Below are 20,205 nucleotides of genomic sequence, written 5' to 3'. Positions count from 1 at the left end.
ACCGCTAAGCTTTCTTTTGATGCAGCCATGCTGACGTCGTCGATTGAATAGAGCGGATTTTCCTAAATAGCAGCTTATGCCTCGGTGGATTTCACGCTTTATAGAGCCCAAGTTGAGTGCATGTCACGACAAAAATTCGCAAATTAAGTGGATTAATAAATATCCAGAAGAGATGTAATGTTGGGAACGTGGTAAAGAGAATAAAGAAGGTGTTATATTGGTGTCTTTGTGCGATTAAGGCATTAAGTTTTGTCTGGATTTAAGTGGATATGGATACCGTTTCCAAATCATTTTATTATTCAAGGTAACTCAAAAGCCTGGTAACTGTTTAATATCTCAAAAAGCATCATATTATGCAAATCTAAAAAGTTTTAGACACGGAAATATCTAATTATGCCCGATGTTACCAAGCTCACACTTTTCCTTTAGATATAAGAACTTTTTTTCTAATGGGACACCTAGAATACAATTACTTTTCTTGAAATCTGTTGGTGATTGTAAGCATTTTCTATGAAAAATGCGCTATGCCTACCTTCCACTGTTTTAGAGATAATTGGAACTAGAATTTTATATTCGCCACGATTTCTTAATTTACAACTTTTCCACATTTTAAGATAGGAGCACTTAATTGCTCAATTGAATGATTATAGAGGCAATATGAAAATTTTACCCAGATATCAGAACTATTTCAAATGAGACAGCCGGATTATTAGATATTAGTTTTTAGAATGTATTAGCGATTTCCAGCATTTTCAGCAAATAGTGCAGCATATCGATCTTTAGTGGTTTTTGAGATAATGACTGCTGAAATTATGTATCTTTGATCGATTGCATGATCAGTAACTCTGGGACGGAGGTAAATGGATGAGTTTTACACTGTGCTCCCAGTTTTGAAAAACTTGGGAAATTATTTGCTGTTTCCCCAATTCCATAGAACATTCATCAACTCAGTAACTGTCATTAGCAATAGGAAAATTTTCCCCTCGGCTAAGGAACGTCCAACATACTTAGCCCAAAATATTGCTATTCAAACGTAAAAGCGAACTGTAGAGACTCTACACACAAGATAATTAAATGAAAAAGACACTTGACAATATTAACATAAATATAAAGACGTTGATAAAGTAATAATTGGAACCATGTCAACAAATTGAATAAGATGGTAAAAAGTTACACAGACAAGGAATAAGCTAATGCATTTACCAGGACATTCTTAGACGGTCTTTAGCACTTCGATAAACCCTAAATTGGATGAATTTAATACGAATTTTATGAACGACTACTACAACTAGTTTAACAACCCATTAGACCACGTATACCAGCTAATTAACTCATATGACATCAATAAAATAACTCATAAAACTCATTCCAAAAACATAACAAAAACTAAAACTCATTAAACACGTGCGAAGTATAATAATAGAGATTATTTTACAGATTTTTTTTTATTAACTTAACATTATTATTAATTTTCTAGCGCACACGCATAAAGATGAATAGGTCAGTACAAAACCGGCATCAAAAGTATAAATCCATTTGCAGATCATTGTTAGATTACGGACACACACTGAGAACAAATACAACGGAAAAAAAAACTAAACAGTACAGACAAACAACAAAACAGATTGCATTAAGACTGATTACAAAACTTCTAGAAAATTTATCCAATCAATTAGTTTAAGAATGGACACACCAAAGGAAAATAACTCAAAGACGATTATAAATTAACGTAAAATTGACAGGCAATCGTCACAACTGGACCATTTTCAATTTGTTTTTTTCCTTCGTTAGCTTACAAGATAAACAAGCCAATCCCGCTTTTTTTTCCATCAACCCTTCTATTGGAACATTTCGAAATGTACTTTTTTCTTTTCTTTTTTACATTTTATAAATAATTATTATGTCTTTACGTGAGTATTTTTGTTGCAATGGCAAAAAGACCAAATGGTCGAAAACCTTTTTAAGTTTTTTTATACACTATATATTTCCTGTTTGTAATAGAATGAAGTTGGAACATCTTTCCTTTATTTGAAGAACACCGGAACTTGGCGATCAAGTTTCGACAAAAACTTATTTTTTACTCATTCCAACAAGGATGCTGAATTAATTCCTGCAGCTACACATTTGATGAAAATTTTATTTTTGCCTAATTAATGGATACGTATTATTAAACACTGAGGATGTGAATCATGTAAAGTAATAACATCCTTTCCATGATGTAATACCAACATATAATCTAAAAATATAATGGCAAGACGAAACGTAAAATCAGATTTAATTATCACCTTCTAAAAATACCACTCCACTGCTATTTGCGGTGTGAGTTTCCATCTAATAACATGTGGTATTTTGTCAATGTCATATGGAAAAAGTCGTTAGGCGTGAATTTAGATCGAAAAGTTCGTCGTAAATAAATGGCAAAGACGGGAAAAAAATTATTTCCTTACGAAAAGGGAACAATTATGTGAAACGAGTTAACGTGCACGTGGGAACACGACTTATCCATACTATACATATATGAATAAAAGTACCCCTGAAAGGAATTACAAAAAAGCACCACATCTGAGTGATTGATTATGATATATGCTAGTGTCATGAACAGAGGGCAGTAAATTCGAAGATTGTCATCGAGAGATCAAACCCAACTCGTTGTATGAAAAATTCTTGAATGCCACGCTGTTTATCACGGCTTATAAAGCAAATGAAGCCCTAGAGCACAGCTAGCTTTGATAAACAAGTTCGCAGTTTGCCGCCAAACGGCTGTATCCGGGAAGCAAGCCGAGCGTCCTTTGTTTTCGTTATTTCTTTGTTTTTGCTTTTGTTTCGCCGAGCCGAAATGTGATTAGCAGTAGTGAGCCGTGAACTACCGCCAACGCGCATATGTTTTCCTGCATAGTAAATTCGCTGGCAGGAGTGTAATGAGCAACTTGTTTTTAACTTTTGTTGTACCGGTTGTAGCTTATCTGCGGTGTGGTCAGACCTAAATCTCAAACGGCGACTAATAAATGTCGAGGCAACGTAAATGGAATAGAAAATATGGCTTCAATCGAGGCGATATGCGGATCTCGGTCGGCTCTGGACGTGCCTGTAACGTCGAGACGTCAGGCGCTGCATCTCGATGGCGTGGCGTCTGATAGGTTTGATCATAGCAGGCTTCGCCGCCGCCACAAAGTGTTTATTAGCCAGTTGTGAGGACGTTGGCGGCATTTTAACCAGAACGGGGGCGGGAATTGGCAATTCTAGCCTCTAGGGATATATTTCGCTCGAATTGTCTCAATTTCGTTGCACCTGACCCACCATTGATTGTTATGTGAAATTATGTTATTGCCAGTCACTGTAATTCGTTCACGGTCAACAGTAATTACAAAAGTAACAAATATAAAATAGTTAATTGTGAAGCTGATTTGAATTCTTTTTAACTATCCACTATCTTTAACGTTACGGAATAAGTTCGACTCAGCCGTAGCCGTTCCGCGTTCCTTCTTAAATTACCTGCATATTCTTATCTCAATCCCTTATCTTCTACTGTTACTTCTTATCTAGTACTGCACATCTCCTTTAATCGTTTAGTTCGCTAGCGTTTGATTGGTGAATTTCGAAATCAATAGATTGGTCGTAATAGTCCTATTCCCCAGCCTCCTCATTTACCGGATCTGACATTCTTTGATTTTTACCTATAGGGACCTTCTGAATCTTGTGAGATTATGAGGTCACCAACGAAATAAGTGAATACATATACATATATGTTATTACGCAACTTGATTGTGGTGTTTTTTGTTTAGTCGGTTAGTTTTTCGAGATAGTCAATCATCCTTTAAAAGTAAAATCGCAAAACTTCAAGCACCCTGTATATATAAAATCTTTATTTCCAGAAAATTATTCTTAGACAAGTCAAGACCAAGGATCGGGCACTAGCTCTCTGGATGGTATTAATAAATCGTATTTTATTTCGCTTCTATAATTAGTATCGTCTCTATTCAGCTAGAGAAAGTAGATAAAAGTAACGGGAAAAATCGAACAGGTAGCTGAAGCCTGCAGTAATCATAACTGACAGAAAAAATCGAACAGGTAGTTGAAATTGGCGATCCGACAAGTCATGGGGGCATACATGGCGCTGTGACATGGACAGACATGGGGACATGTATTTTTACGCGCAAAGGTCGAAGAGCAAAAAGAGTCGAAGTCAAACATCAAAATTGTGACAGATTTGGGATCCTTCGATTACCTGAAAATTTGCCGACACCGTACAGTCTCTTGACCATTCCATCATCATCCATTGTCCGAACGTGTCACTCTCTTTGTACTCGACTCATCAATAATAATCGTTTATGAAAGATTTTATTTTTTCACGTTCTAATTACAGGATAATCGAGGCAGTCCCATTTTCTTAAACATTTTTTCGTTTGTTTTCACCCACTTTAATTCGGCCAAAACAAACCGGAACTCGAGAATAATTTAAATATGGTCGTGTCGACCGTCGTTAGGCCAACGATAAAAGGCTTTATCATCGCGTCTCAACGGACTTTTTTGCGGCCGGAAATTAATTTAAGGCTTAATCCCAACTTTGGGGGCCTGTCTGAGTGAATTCGTTTTATAAACGCCGATTTGTTATCCGCGGTTGTTAAGGGTTCGTTCGCTGTTAGACCCTCGTGCCAACCGCAACTTAGTCCCGATGGGGCTGTGAAAAATGGCAATGAGGTATCGTATGTTTTGCATATTAGCGGCATCTGGTACTTGCACTGCTGTTGCAGGTGTCGTTTGGCCATCAGTTGATAGATCGGCGGTATAAATCGCCCTAAAACAGATCTAATTAGGATTGTTTTAGGGCGATGTGTTAGGATCAAATATTTTACTACATGGAAGTGCTAGTAGTAATTACGTGTGAAGACATGTTGGGATAGCCATGTTATTTGACTGGTAGATAACGCGCAGAACCACTTTCTGGGTACGAAAAGGCTAACCGTAACCGGAATCATTTTTCTCTCTCTTCTATCATCTCATTCATCTCTAGTTTCATTTTGATGCGAAATCCTTTTTTCCACTTCAAAATATTAAAATTTTAATGTTATGTTAAATATTTAACTTATTGATCCTGAGTGAATAATTTGCATGCCAATTTCTATGTTTTAGCATTGATTTTTAACCTCCTACTCTGACGCTCCACCCTCGTTCCGAAGTTGAACTCCATATGTTTTCACTTCAGAAGTTCAACATTTTCAATTTTTAATTGAGTGGTGCTGAGTGTTGAATAAAACAACTCTAATGACAATTAGATTTGAAGTCATTATACTTAAAATAAGTTCTATTTTATTACCGCGTTAAAACAACTCAGTTCGGTTATTTATTTCGGCAGATCTAAAGCGGTTGTTGTTTGATTATTTTTCGGTGTTCGGCCAGTCCGGCTCCAGCAATCATTCGTATAAGCATAATATAACGGGAACAATCCCTTTTGTAATAGTAATGCATTTATTAATAAAATAGTTATCACTGTGTCCATCAATTATCCTTTTTCTGGCAACACTGAGTAATCTAGTCACATACGTATTAGGTGTACAACTTTGCTTCCGCCGTTTTTTTTCCGAATTTCGCGATTTTATTGTAAAAAACTAATTATACCTTTAGGATCCAAAGTATTGTCCATCGCTGGCCACTACTTTCTCCCATCTTTCGGGCAGCATACGAATCCCGTGTTGAAAAAATTGGACATCTTTTGAAGCGATCCACGATTCTATCCATCTTCCTTCTATCATCTATCCATCTGCATCCTCCATATAGTCCGGATATAGCACCAAGTGATTACCATTTATTCAGGTCATTGCAAAATTCCCTTATGGGTGTAAAACTGACTTCAAGAGAGGTCTGTGAAAATTGTCTGTTTTTTGCCAGTAGGGATAGACTTTTATGAAAGAGGTATTATGAAACTACCTTCAAAATGGCAACAAATAGTCGTACAAAACGGTGCATATTTAACTTAAGCTCTTTAATCCTGACTATAATAAATAAAGGTTTAAACAAAATATAAAAAACATGGATAACCTTGTTTTAAACCTATTATATAAGCCTTGTGAATAACAAACTCTAAATTATAAAATTTAAAAATAGGTAGCTTTAGCTTAGAAGTTGCGAAAACAAACAAATTTCGCTGCTGATTATTAGAAAATGTAGGGGACATATACGATAATCAAATTTTTTTCTCAAAACTTTCCGGTTATCCAAAAACGCGTTCTCCGAGTTTTAGAATACGCGTTCTGCAAACAACATAAAACCTGATTCAAAGTTTTATTGGCAATAACGTGCATTTCCGCTACACAATAACTCTGAAGTTATGCTTAATCCAAACACACGTTTAGAGGAGCTTTACGAGCGAAATCTGAAGTAAAAATGAGAAAAACCCACGATATCTTGTAGGTTTGAATTAAGTAATGTACTTGCAGGTATAGCAAAGCGTAATTTTCACAGTTCTTTGTGGGGCGCTTTTTCATAGCTAAAACTGGAATAACGTTGCACATTAAGGTGGTGGAACATATTTGGAATCATACGTGCATTCATCAATCATTTGAAACGCAATAAAACTTCAGTCCGAACAAGTTTACCGGTCTAATATTTTGGTTTTGTGACTGCGTAAAAAATGGCATTTCGGTTTTTCCCAGCTAAATAGCTTCATGTCTGGCTAAACCCATTAATCAGATTTGGAGCAGGAAATTGATCTAAAAAAATAATATTTCCAGTAGGTTCGATTTGCAGCATCATGTAAATATATTCAGAGTTGGGAGGCAGTAAGTAGATGCTCAAGTTACTGCCAGTATAAGAAAAAACTTTAAGGACTATCTGGGATTTTCCTTAAGCCACTGTTTTTGGCCTATAGGATTATGAGAACAGAGGAGCGTGCTTATTTAATGAAGTTTTAAGCCTGAAGAGCTATTGTCAAGTGGGAAATAATCCTTATAAATGGCTGATTGTTATTCATTATTAAAAGTTGTTCCGAAGGGGTCGTGTTTTCCTAAATACGTTTTTCATTACAATTTAGACTTACATTTTATACCGGTTAAAATGGCTACGGGAAAAAAGTATGTCTAACAATAAAGTAATAAGTTTAGGTTAAAGTCTAGAAATTAACAAAATACATGAATAACTTTCCTTCACACTTAATATTATGCTGAAATATTTTTAGAATGTAGAGGCCTCTATTTCTTTAGATATATGCTCCGCAAAAGTTTTTTTGGCACCTCCTCCGTCATGTGAATGTCAATGATTTACTATACTCTGTCTAAATATTAAAGAAATTAGTCGTCAAGGCAAGTCACAGAAAAAATGGGTCAGAGATAAACATGAAATTGCGATCACAGTGGTTCAAATTGTTGTAAGATGGTTAAACTAAAAACTACATTAACTCCCCCACCCCTGGGTCTTAATGGGTTTCGGTTGTCCGTGGCGCCAGTCGTACATATGTGGGATAACATATGAACAAGACAAAATGTGAAGAAATGCAGACGACCAGGTGAAGATACAGATGGCTATACAACTGACGTTCAGAAATAATCGAAAACTATCAGGTACGTGCAAAGATAGATTTTACTTGGGAGACCTATAGGTATCTGAATAAATTCTTGAATAAGTACTAATAAAAAACAAGCATTTATTAGGTACCTCTATTTAAAAAAACTGTATATGAATCACACATTGAAATTTACGATTAATAAGATATTTTTTAATTTTCAATATATTGGACCACTGGACAGTTTATCAGGCGTCTAAACGTTTTTTGTTTTGTGTGACTTGTGGCGATGACTAATTTCTTCAATATTTAGATGAACTATAATAGATGTCTACTACTAGTATATAAAGTGGCTTTATCGCACGCATTTGCGAGCTAAAAGTACTACTTTCCGCACTTTTTCTCCTATTTTGAAACTGCTTTTTGCCCCTCAATTCGATGACCTATCAGCCCTTTATATTTCTCTGTTTACGCACTGATTTCTATATATAAGTCTTTCTTTTTCTGACTCATCATTTCGTGACACGATACTCAAAAGAAGAAGAAATATAATATTGTCCTCAAACTAATTAAAGTTTTTGATTATTTTATACAAGCAGTCTCATAAAAAAAAGTGTCGTAAATGCAGGGGCAAATGAACTTGGACGAAATATGAAGAAAGTTCTTAAACTTTCAAGTTATCAACGTTATTGGTTTTTAGTCATTGTCTTAGAAGCGCTTACATCTTGAGACAAAACACTTTTCAGACCCTGTATGGATCACGAAGTTTTGAAAGTATTTAGCGCATTTCTGGGCACAAAGTGTCTAAATATAGTTTTCTACAGTTTTGGAAACTTGTTAAAAACATTTGCCAGGTTTTTGGAAACAAAAGGGGTACAACATGGCCCCAATACAGACAAATCGCAAACAGGAAAGAAAGTTGTCGTTAATAACATTGTGACTTATTTAGACAATGAAACCATTTTGAACATTAATGAGATACATTAATGCGTCACCGCTTTGATCTCTATGTATAATGTTGACCCATTGTCTACACTGAGAAAAAACATTAGTGCTTGGGCAGGAACCAGCATACTTTTCATAGAATAGAAATTAACAAAAAAAAATCACGTTTATATTAATGTAACTTTAAAATCGCTTGGATATTTTTAAATGATATTCAACTGCATTTTCCAGGGAATCTTTTAAGTGCGTTTTAAACGTTTCCATGTATAACCAAACTGGAAATTTATCCAAAAATTACGACCGTCGCATAAAAATCGCCGCTGCAGCAACTCCATTTCCACCAGCGTTTGAAATTCATATTTCTATTAAACGAGTTATTTTTGACGGTCGGCCGTCGGTTCCAGTGAAATATGTTGTTTTTCACTTGTTCTTTATTCAGCCGCAATTCAGAGCATGACATGCCCGAAATAATATCATAAAAGCAGGCCATGACAATGCCGGCAAAACTGCCTTTGAAAAGTACCGTTTAAAAGCAGGGGCGGAGCGTCAGCTCGTTTCCTGAATAGCAACAAACTTGACGCGTCCTGAAATGATGGAAATGTATGGGGAGCTTTAGATCTATCTTGCCATGTGTATGCGGGAAGTTGCTCTCTGATTAGCTAAGGACACATGTGACAGAAAATTCTTCTCCTTTTATTTCTTGAAAAATTCCTTAGCTGCAACATCTTTATGCGCTACGGATGGTCGCCTCGAGTTGCAAAGAAACATTTACGTCTAAAGCACCAATTTCATTTTTATTTGAGAATTTTAAAAAGCACGGTCATTTTCACTCTTTTTTAACATGATTCAGATCTGACACATTTCAATTTTGACATATTGCGGCTTTGACAGAATGAAGGTTGAACATAATGCAAGTTTGATATAACACAAATTCTTCAGATATGTCAATGCAGGATGTCAAAAAAGTGTGGAAACAAGCCACCATTGCTGGCCTGAAAATTATTGTTAACTGTGCGCATGTCGTAGCTATGATTGACCTTAAATTCTACATTGATTTTGACACATTTCGTCTGTAAATAATAAAATAAGTCACTTTTCACGGCACTCATGACTAGAAATATTTTGACAGACCCCATTACTTAATTTATTTATTATTTACTATTTAGACTAGCTCAAAAAGTGAGCAGAAAAACGTTATAGAGAACCAAATTCAGTCATTTAATAAAACGAGTAAATTTAATAATTCAGAACTTATTTCAAGTTACATATTCTCAGTGTATATTGCGTATTACTAAAATCATATGCACAATTCGAAACAGGAATGCTGATTGATATTAAATACCGTTTCATTAATAATGAATACGACCGTAATACTAATGAGTTAAAGCTTTGATAAATTGCGTACAAAAATGCTGAGATTGTAATAACATGGCATAATGAAATAATACCACTGAAATAATGATTCGTTATTGGAGAAATATTATTATTACTAGGAGCGAGATTAGAGCGATGGAAAACTGCCATTATTGGAGCGCGATAAAGCAGCTTTGTGACGTTGCTCTTTTGCTTCTGATTTACATAGGAAATTAAAAGCAAAGCACATTTTATGGAATTTTAATTTTTAACGTCCGCGAAAAGCCATAGAAATTTATTGCATTTTCAGAAAAATATAAATATATTCGTAAGTTAGAGAGAAATAAATTTTCTAGTCCTTTGCTAGTAAATTGTACATAACGTTAGAACCGAGTATATCGAAACGAAAAATCGGCAATTATCAGCAAGTGCTGCGTAGTGAACCTGGATACTGTTATACAGTGCCATCATTGCAAACCTTCCAACCCCCAATATTTTTTGCAACGAAGAATATTAGTTTTAACCAAAAATACCTCCACTTAGATATTTAGAGAGGGACGTTTAAAACCAGCGTGTGTTGTATATTACGTATCCCCCCTTGCCCCTACTTGAAATTTTTAAATGACATCCCTGGCTGGTAACACATCATTTTAAAGGTCTTAGAAACCTCGATTTATTACCGTTTAGAAAACTAAAATCGGTTGATCCATTCTCCTAAATAGCCTAAAAAAAGATTTTCAAACATTTTTTTATGTTTACAATATTTATTTTCATTTGTTTATGTTACAGCTTTTTTCTTTTGTCGATCGATTCAGTCGATAAGAGAGATAATAGAGTATTGTATCTTAGTTTTTATTAACTTTTGTATTTTAGCGTAAAATGATAGAGTGAAAGTGATAGATTGGTAATAGTGTATACTTTAGAAGAAAAAACCGACATTATTTTTATGTATGGTGTTGAAAATAGGAGTGCTTGTAGGACAACCCCTTTTAATGAAAAGTAAGCTGAGAAAAATGTAAGCCATCAATATATGCTGGACCTTGTTAAGAAATTTTAAGCAACTGGTTCCGTCTGCAAGAAAGTAAATAAACAACCCAAAATCCTTAATGAAACTGCATAAGTTGAGATTCTGGGCCATTTCGGTATTAATCCTACAACTTCAAAGTGGTTCAGATGACAAATATTGCCTATGGTTCCATTCATAAAGTTCTAAAACTAAACAAGGTCTTTCCTTACAAAATGAGCAATCTTCAAGAACTCCGAGAAGACGACTAGATCGAAGAATTCAATTTTGCGAAACAATAACTGCGAAAATTGAAACTGAACCGAATTTGATGAACAATATTTTTTTCAGTGATGAATCAACTTTTTTCCTGAATGGCTTTACAAATAAACATACTTGTAGATATTGGGACAATGAGGATCCTCATGTGATTCGAGAGGGTCATACACAGTTTCCTCAAAAGCACAACGTCTGGGCTGGAATTCTGGAGAATGAAATATTAGGTCCAATTTTTATTGAAGGAAATGTAATAACTGAATCGTATTTCAATTTATTGCAAAATGAAATCGACCTACTCATTACACAGTGCTTAGAAAACTAACTCAATAAAAAGGGAAACCCTTTTTTGAATGAATGACATTCACATTTTCAACATGATGGTGCATCACCACACTACGCATTACGTGTTCGATAATGACTGAATGAGAGGTCTCCTAACAAATGAATTGGCAGAAGAGACGTTGTGGAGTAGCCGGCGAGATTGTCAGATTTAACGCCTTTAGATTTCTTCCTCTGGAGTTATTTAAAGACAATTGTATACAAAAGTGTCCCACGAGATATTCAGGATCTACGAAATAGGATTACCGGGGCATGCAGGTTAATTAATAGAGACACATTTCAAAACGTCCAACAAGAATTAGAGAACAGGTTGTACTTTTGTTTAGCCAACAATGGTGAGCATTTTGAACACCTAATAAAGTAAAGTTTTGGAGAATAAATTTACTTCGTTAGTTGGAATTTGTGTTTTAATTAATGTTATTTTGACTCTTTAGGAGAACGGATCAACCAATTTTAGTTTGCTAAACAGTATTGAATCGGGGTTTTTAAGACCTTCAAAATGATGTGTTACAAGCTGAGGGTGCCATTTAAAAATTTTAAGTGGTGGTACCTGAGGGTAAGGGGGCAAAACCTAAAATACAATGCACACTGGTTCTAACTATTCCCCTCGTTATCAAAGTTGACGTGTTTTTTGGTTAAAACTAATTTATTATACTGCAAAAAAAATTGGGAGTGGGAGGTTTTGAAATAATGCCACTGTATAATATTATTATGTAGAGCTAGCAGCTGATTGGTGTTGATCTCTTTCCATAAATGAACATTTCCATGAGAAACACGTTTATTGTTTCACGATTTCGGAATACAATTAAAACAAACCGCATTGTTAAAATTTCAGTACGTTTATGACGAAACAGCAATTAGCTATAGAAAAATCGTTGTACACATCTCGAAATTAAGACACGTTACTTCGCTCGCCAAAATTACTGACCTCGCCTCGAACTTTCGTCTCTTCGTAACTATTCTCGTAATATATATAATATACTACAAAAATAAAAGCGTCAACCAACAGGACCAACATATTCGTGAATTTTGCTTTTTGAAACCCTTTTTCAAGACAAGAATGGAACTTAAAATTTGTGTCACACAAGGATGGACTATCAGCTTTCTCGTGAGTAAATGGAGTATAGTCTGTTAGGTTTTTGCAAGAAGTTCTGATTCACTTAACAATTCATTACGCGAAGCATTTATAACAGAGGTATCAAAACTAACAACCGTCCTATTTTTTTTTTCGAACCCAAAAGAATAAAGCTCATTATTTTCTTAAGCCAAAAAATGTTCTTAATATTACTGATTAATGATTTACATTTCCCCAACAAATAGTTTAATTTTTCTGGAAATGAAAATAATCTTAGATGTTGCATAATAATTTTTTTTTTTCGATTTGGCTTTGGAAAATTTCCAGTAGATTTCTTTTTGTTTTTATTTTCGCTGAAATGTAGAAAGTACAGTATCATCAAAAATGGATAACACTCACGGTAAATGAACAAATGGAAATCCCAGCGAAGCCCCTCATTGGGATAACTGCGAAAGGTCGCACGTCATCCATTTAAATCGGCCAAATGGGGCCCTAATCCGACGCTCCCAATTTTTGCAATTGAACTCGCGCTTAAATTGTGTAGATCAAAACAATTCGATGTCCAAATGCCCGCCTATAATCAAATATGGTTGTAATCAGAATTGTGATGACGTGGCACAAATGGCATATACATTTTATACTGTACGTCAAATTGTTATGTTTGCATTTGAGGGATTTAAGTTATTAGAGATGAAAGGGTACTCTAATTCGGCAAATTTTTGAAAATCATATCAACTTTACAATTTTAAAACCTTTTCATTATATTGTCCCTATAACGGTACATTTAGTCAGCATAATGTCACGAACGAAATTGATGAAAATGAAAATGGCTAGCTGCCAGTGGTTTGCCGCTTTTCGAACCACGGTGTAAGGAAAACTCGAAAATTAAGGTCAATCATTTTTATTTGCTCATTTTTTATGTGCAAAATAACTGTCCCTGTAAGACGTGCGGAAAAGAAGTATTAATGACCCATTGACGTATGAATCAGATTAGTCTGCCACTTCAACGTGGCACACTCCAACTTTATATTCGTGGAGCGGATACTAGTCGAAATACCTTTGTATCATACCAAAATTTGATAAAAAAATGTATTATTTTTTATATGTATATGTATAACTATTAGGCGACAAATTAAGGTAATAAAAACCGGTCTCTTACCTGATAAAATTGTATTCAAAGGTCCAGATTTTAGGTGACACTTTACTTATCTTTACTCTTAAAAAATGTGGTGGATCGCTTTCTTTTTCTTTTAAAATTTCCAGTAAAATGTCGCTACCATTACGTTCTAATTATTAATTTGAGACGTGCATTAAAATTATTTAAATTTTTTTACTTGGAAACGGTAGGTCGCTAGAAAAAATGTCAAGAGAGACTATTTCTCCAGAATTGAACGAGGAATTCAAGAATAATTTTTGTTTTCAAAAAAGCCAGTAGCGTACCACTTTTTTTGAAAAAAAATACCCTCTAAAATAGAGGTAAGCACGCGGAGGTAAGAAAAACTAAAAAGTATTTTTTCCGGTAAAATATATACTTCATTTGTAGTCGTCAACACCTCCAACATTTCGTTAAAGAATCTCTAGCCCTTTTTGAAGAAATTTAATATTTTCTATTTTTTTAAATTAAAATTGAACCCCCTATATCTGCCAAAGGAACCCTTATTGGATGTTGATTTATATAGCAAACCGACATTATTTTTGGATGTTCAATACGCTATTAAAGCTACGCGGGTTAAAGCCGAAACACTCCGTAGGAGACTTGCTTAATTATAAAAGTTAAAAATACTAGCAAAGATATTGGCTGAACATTAACATAGACATCGAAATATTATTGTAAATTTGATAGACGTATTTCTTGAATAATACCCAACAAGAATATATGTATCTCTATAAGACGTAGCTAGAAAACGAAGTTAGAATGTCTAAACAACCACAGAGAGTGAAAAGACGATTAAATGGACATTTTTCTCTCAATAAGTAATAATTATCATTCAGATACCATTATAGCTATCCACACCTACAGTGGAAGATAAAAGTAACTGGTACAGTTTTAAAGTGGTCGTCGGCATATAACGACTACCCGAAAATCCTTCCTCATTTTTTTAACAAAATAGTAATAAAATCATGTGTAACTCCAGTTCTTTTTTAAAAATGAAAAGTTCTGTTCGTTATAAATGTGAATATTTTTACAGGACAATAATGATTGTAAATCGTTCCATATTTAATATACGCTATCGGTGGCATTTACTGTGAGCATCTTGATGATGATTAGCCATCTGAGTTGAGAAATAATCGTATTGGTTATCGGGAAATATTCCTATGGGATATTAACTTTGGTACTGATGTAAATCTTTCGGAATAGAATTTAAAAAAGTGCCTTTCTGGCATTTACGAATGAAGCATTTTCCTCGGTCCAAGACCGATATTTTTTGCCATTAAAGCTTCCCATTACGAATGTCACTCTTTGCGTTTTTTACTTACTCCTATTCTGATCAAATTGCTAGACATAATTTTTGTTGACCGAATATTCAATGTGCACAACACGCTTTGTTTCCCAGCAACCCACTTTAAACTTCCAAGAAACTATTTAACGCCAAGAAGTGAAATCTACCGAAAGAATCTACAAGCGGTGCAATGTGCTCTTACGCGATAAGATCAATAAGAAAGTTTCCCAGTTATACGATACCGATAAAATTAGAAATGTTTAAAAGTTGTCCAAAGCGTCTACGTCTCCTTTTCAAGTAGAATGTGTGCAAATTCGCTCGGAAATGTCTTTGATGATCGTTTGCTCGAGCCATTTTTGTTTTCTGGATTGCTTGTTTTATCTTCGAAACTGCATTCGGTTTTGTTTCATTTCCTTCAATAATCCGCGAATCCTGGACGGTGCAATAATGTCTTTGACTACCAAAGCAAAGACTTTAATATGCCAGTAATTACTAAGTTTTAGAGCGAAAGAATCACATAATTAGCGAAGTTTTAAATCCGCTAATAATTGACTCTTTATAAGCTGTTTGGCTTAAATGTAGACACTGCAATCTCAGAACTCTATTGCAGTTGAAAACTGTAGGTATACTTTTTAAAATTATGGAGCTCACACAATTAATTATAGCATCTTCCCATCTGTGGAAACGAAATTAGCGTTTTAAAGCGTACTTTGGGAAGTAGAAATATTTTTTATAGCCAAATACTGAAGGTCATTTCGAAACTTTTTTAATTATCCGTGCTTTTCCAAGTTAACTACGTAATTCATTAGCAGTAGAAGAGAAGACTGGCAGATACATTTAACATGAAAAAATAAAAAGGAAAAGTTAAATTACAGCCAAGTTTCCTGCAATTTATTCGAAACATCCTGGCAAAAAAGTCATTTGCTGAAGGATGAAAGTAGATTTGAGCTTTTTGAGTAATTAAAGGGACAGTCAATTATAAGCGAATGTAGTAGATGTATAGGTATGGAGTAATTTTAACTTTTAATACAGGTGAGGACTACACACTTTATTAATCTAGAAACCATGGCTTTGGCGTATAAGTAAAGTTTATGTAATGCTGCTGTTAGCGGTGTAATTTCATAAGTTCATAAGTTCCAGTTTACTGGGCTGCTATTCTATTTCAGTAAATGTGAAGAAACACGTTTACGTGTAGCTCTAAAGTTATGCTACCATAATCACAAAGTTAACCTCATACAAGTAAACCAGTTTTTATTGTGAAAATCTTGTCTTAACTTCCTTTATTTTTCGTCAATATGTCTGTTTATTGTTTTCATGTGAAACAATGCGACATATTTCTTATGGATATCGCTGGAAGTCAAGCTTTGGTGAATCAAAGTGAAGTGATGATTGAGGAACTGGAATTTAAATTATGATAATAGTTTAAGTCGACTTAACCTGAACTGTTTAAATATAGATAATCACTTTTCTTAACTTTCACTTCTAGATCAGGTAAATTTTCTTTTCAACAAGGATGAACATCGTTGTTTTTCCAAATCGTTCAAATTCTAATTCTCCTCAAGTGCTTGACGCTCTATATTTTCCAGTGCACGGTCGCAGTTTTTATCTGCTCAGCAACTTTTCCAACTTTCCCCCTGATTGTATCGTGTGAATAATGTACACGAATTTTTAAACTTTCTTTCCAAAGTTTTTCCGCAACTTTTGATCGAGGCAGGTTTATTGCCTCGAAAATCATGCTTTATCGCTCTGAAAGGCAAAACTAGGTAAATTCAGCAGATCTGAAGGCCGACAGCAGAAAACTTTTTTGCCATTTGGGGATATTTCAACCCTTTAACTCGATTAACGTCTAGGATGTCATACAAACACGAATTTAAATTTCTAGACGGTGTGAGGTTGAGAAGGTGTGTGAGTTTGGTCTCAAAAGCCCTATTTTGCAACTGATTTTTACATTTCGTACTTCATCAATTTCCTACAGGAAGTAAAAGCCAAATAGAAACTTCGTAAATTCAAATTCGTATCCAAGTTGAAGAATCATTTTGAGAACTGCGCGAAATGGGAATTCGGTTAAATTGGGATTTCGTTCTGTGGCTTAATGCTACGTGGGAATATATTTCTCAGTTTTTGTTTCCTCACTGTCATCATAGTGACTAAATATACAATATTTCATCAAGCGCTGTCATAAATTAGAGCATTATTGCTCAACAGCAGATATTTCCCAATTGGATTAATAATGTATGGACCGCATTGCATATAGAATGCAGAGTGTCCCATTTACAAGAAAACAAAGTTAAGAAGTAAGTACTTTATTTATAAGACCAGTATGAAACACTAATTATTCATCCACAAGTAACAGATATTTGAACAGATACCTCGAACTATTAATGTATTACCCATGCAATCCCTATAATTTTTCGCCACTAGTCCACTAAACCTTTGCTGTGATGCTCGGAATAATGTTTTCTTATATAGAACATACAATCATTAAATTTCCTGAAGACGACGCTACTGCTAAATCCATGTAATACATGAGTGAATAACTTGATGTTCCGAACTTGAAAAACATTATTATGCCATCATGGGTCTAATTTTTCATACTAAGCTGGATTCCATACAAACAACTGACAAAATTCTACCATTTCGGTTATATTAACATAATATGAATACGCCGAAATTATTATACTTGCAAATCATGATACTTATGCTGATAATAGACATTGCCGCAAATAAGCATCTCCTATCTTCTACTCAGTGATTTCATAATAAACCTCTATTTCTCTCTATGAATTCTTTGAACTGTAAGGTACTGAATTCATAACTACGAGGGATATAATACGAAATAAGCTGCTTCTTTCGCTTTTCATAACACAAATAATTCTCGCTCAGACTTCTCGTTCTTCTTGCAGCTGCGGGCATCCTCCATGGATTTCTACCTTCGGTAATGTAATCAGATGACAGTCAAACTAAATGTCGTTTTTAAATAAAAACGTTTTTACGGTGCACATCAAATGAAGTAATGTAAAAGCAAAAACATGAGTTTCAAATTCAATGAACTGTTCGTCTACATTACGATTTTGACGCCTGATAATCTGAACCTTTAAATCCTTTCACAAATTACTAGTTTGATTAAATGTAAGTAAGTACTTAAACTGATCCAAGATTTGCCCAGTATATTATGATAAGTAAATTATAATTCAGTTTGGAAACCCCCCTCCCCCCCTCTGACTTTTGGTCTTGTAGAAAATTTCTTGAATGTGTATATGAGTCTTCTTGAGATCTTAATACACATATTTACACTGCGACTTCATTAAATGTATGGGGGGGTTCGCGAAACAGAAAAACAGTTCGTTTGAAGAGATACCAATCCATACTGGGAAACATTGGTAAAATCCAATCTCTTAAACGAACATACCGGACCAGTTTCAATCTAAAGGCGTTTGCCAAAAACCATAAAGTCGGGAATAAAATCTCTACTCAGTGCTTAGTTAAATTTAGATCGAAGCAGATAGGGGTCTCGTTCCTTTCCACTTTGAAATCGATTGGCTTTATTAAGAAAAGTATGCAATTATGCCTAAAAGAGCCAACAAAATTTAGTAAAATAACCTGCTCATTGTATGAGGTGATAATTGAAAAGGAGGAATTTTAATTAATTTTTATTTTTAAGTAAAATCGGCGAACCAGGAGATAATTTGAAAATTGGAAATAAGTGGCGAAATTAGTGCAAAGCCTATTTTTGCACGAAATAGGCGATGGAAGGCTAAAAGGCGCTCCCTGCGTACTCGTATAAAACGATCGGTTGCCCATATCGGTTTTCCGTTTCGATGCCCCTCAATGGTGGCCTATTTAAATGCAAAATCTATTTTTATCCCCAGCGTTTTACTACCGTTTCAGCACATTACACTTTACTTTATTGTCCGCCAACATAAACACAAAACAAAATTGAGAATTGAGAGTTTTATAGTGCAATGTTTCACCTTGCTTCGACGATGACTCGGCTCGCTATGCATGGCAAATCGACGCCCCGTTACATTTACAGCTTTTGTTTTAGGGTTGTTTTTCATTAAATAGGGCTTTGTTTGAATAAACACCATAGTAGCAAGAGATCGAAAATTGCAACCTTTAAAACGAACCTGAATCGAGAACAAAAGAAGTGGAATTCAATTATCAACTTTCGCAGTGCACATTCTGTCCCAATCAAGCATTGTTGGGGCATTCAGTTAGGTGACTTCTAAATGAAACCAAACAATCGAAAAATACTTTTTGTGTTGCACGCCATTCATCGAAAATTAGAAACTTTGAGAGATTAAAACAGTAAATTGAGATTGGCTTGAAACCTATAGAGTTAAAAAATTTCGGTATGATGGATTTTGATTTTAAAATAACTGCTCGGTTTTACTATGCGTCCATCATTCGATTTTCGACATTTTAAAACTTTTCGAACTAGTCGGATTTGTTGCGCGATTTATATTATTACCTATTTCCGCTAAATTGGGATAAGAGGAGAAGTTGAGTTTAATAGGTTAAATTTTGAAGACCCCAAAGTTGGACGGAATTCGGAGCGGAGTAGTCATAAGGTGAGTTAAAAAAATAGAGGAAAAACTCGTACTCCTATTGCCTTAAATTAATGCGAACTAAGATCAAATACCAAAAAAGAAATTTGGAATTGACTCTTTCTTACTTCTTCTAAGGTGCGGCTAATTGCCTGTACACATAATATTAAAAATGGAATTAATAACCTCGTCAATTAGGTGAACGATAGTTTGTCATAAGCACCTCTCACCTCGCATTCATCGAGTTCTTTCTTCTACTTCTATTTCTGTTTCTTTAAAGAAAATTCCGTTTTCTGCATTCTCATTCTGTCCTCTTCTATTACCAAGAGCAGTTCAACTATCTTCTAACTATTAACCTTCTATCTCTATTTGAAATTGTTCCCACTATCAATATTAAAGATATACTAATAGATTACACAAGTTAACTAAACGATCCATTTCTTCACTCACAGAAGATATAATAATTAACACAATAACTAGGTGGATCAATTAAAAAATAACAAATAATAAAAAAAGATTAAAAGAATGACAATAACTTCGTTTTCATTACAATTCTAGAGTGATGAGTTAATTAGATTCCGCATAAAGTATTGAAATGCGGTAGCTTCAAAAGCAATTTAGATGATTCACAATGTGGTTTTTCACGAATTATTGTGTATGAGAACAGCTTCCATTCAGTCACTTCCACTCGATTTAATTCAATGTTGTAACATGAAGCCGTTTGAGCT

The 20,205-nt window shown here is 34.6% G+C and overlaps 1 protein-coding gene across 1 annotated transcript in view; it reads right to left on the bottom strand.

Annotated features, from left to right (window-relative positions):
- Window positions 1-20,205, bottom strand: part of stg1 (stargazin-like protein) — a 223,071-nt gene that overhangs the window by 185,553 nt on the left and 17,313 nt on the right. The gene's annotated exons all lie outside the window — the stretch shown is intronic.

This window comes from Euwallacea similis, chromosome 30 (assembly GCF_039881205.1).
Source record: "Euwallacea similis isolate ESF13 chromosome 30, ESF131.1, whole genome shotgun sequence".
Taxonomy (NCBI): Eukaryota; Metazoa; Arthropoda; class Insecta; order Coleoptera; family Curculionidae; genus Euwallacea; species Euwallacea similis.
Note: the sequence above shows the minus strand (reverse complement) of the source record. Positions and strands in the feature narration are given on the sequence as shown.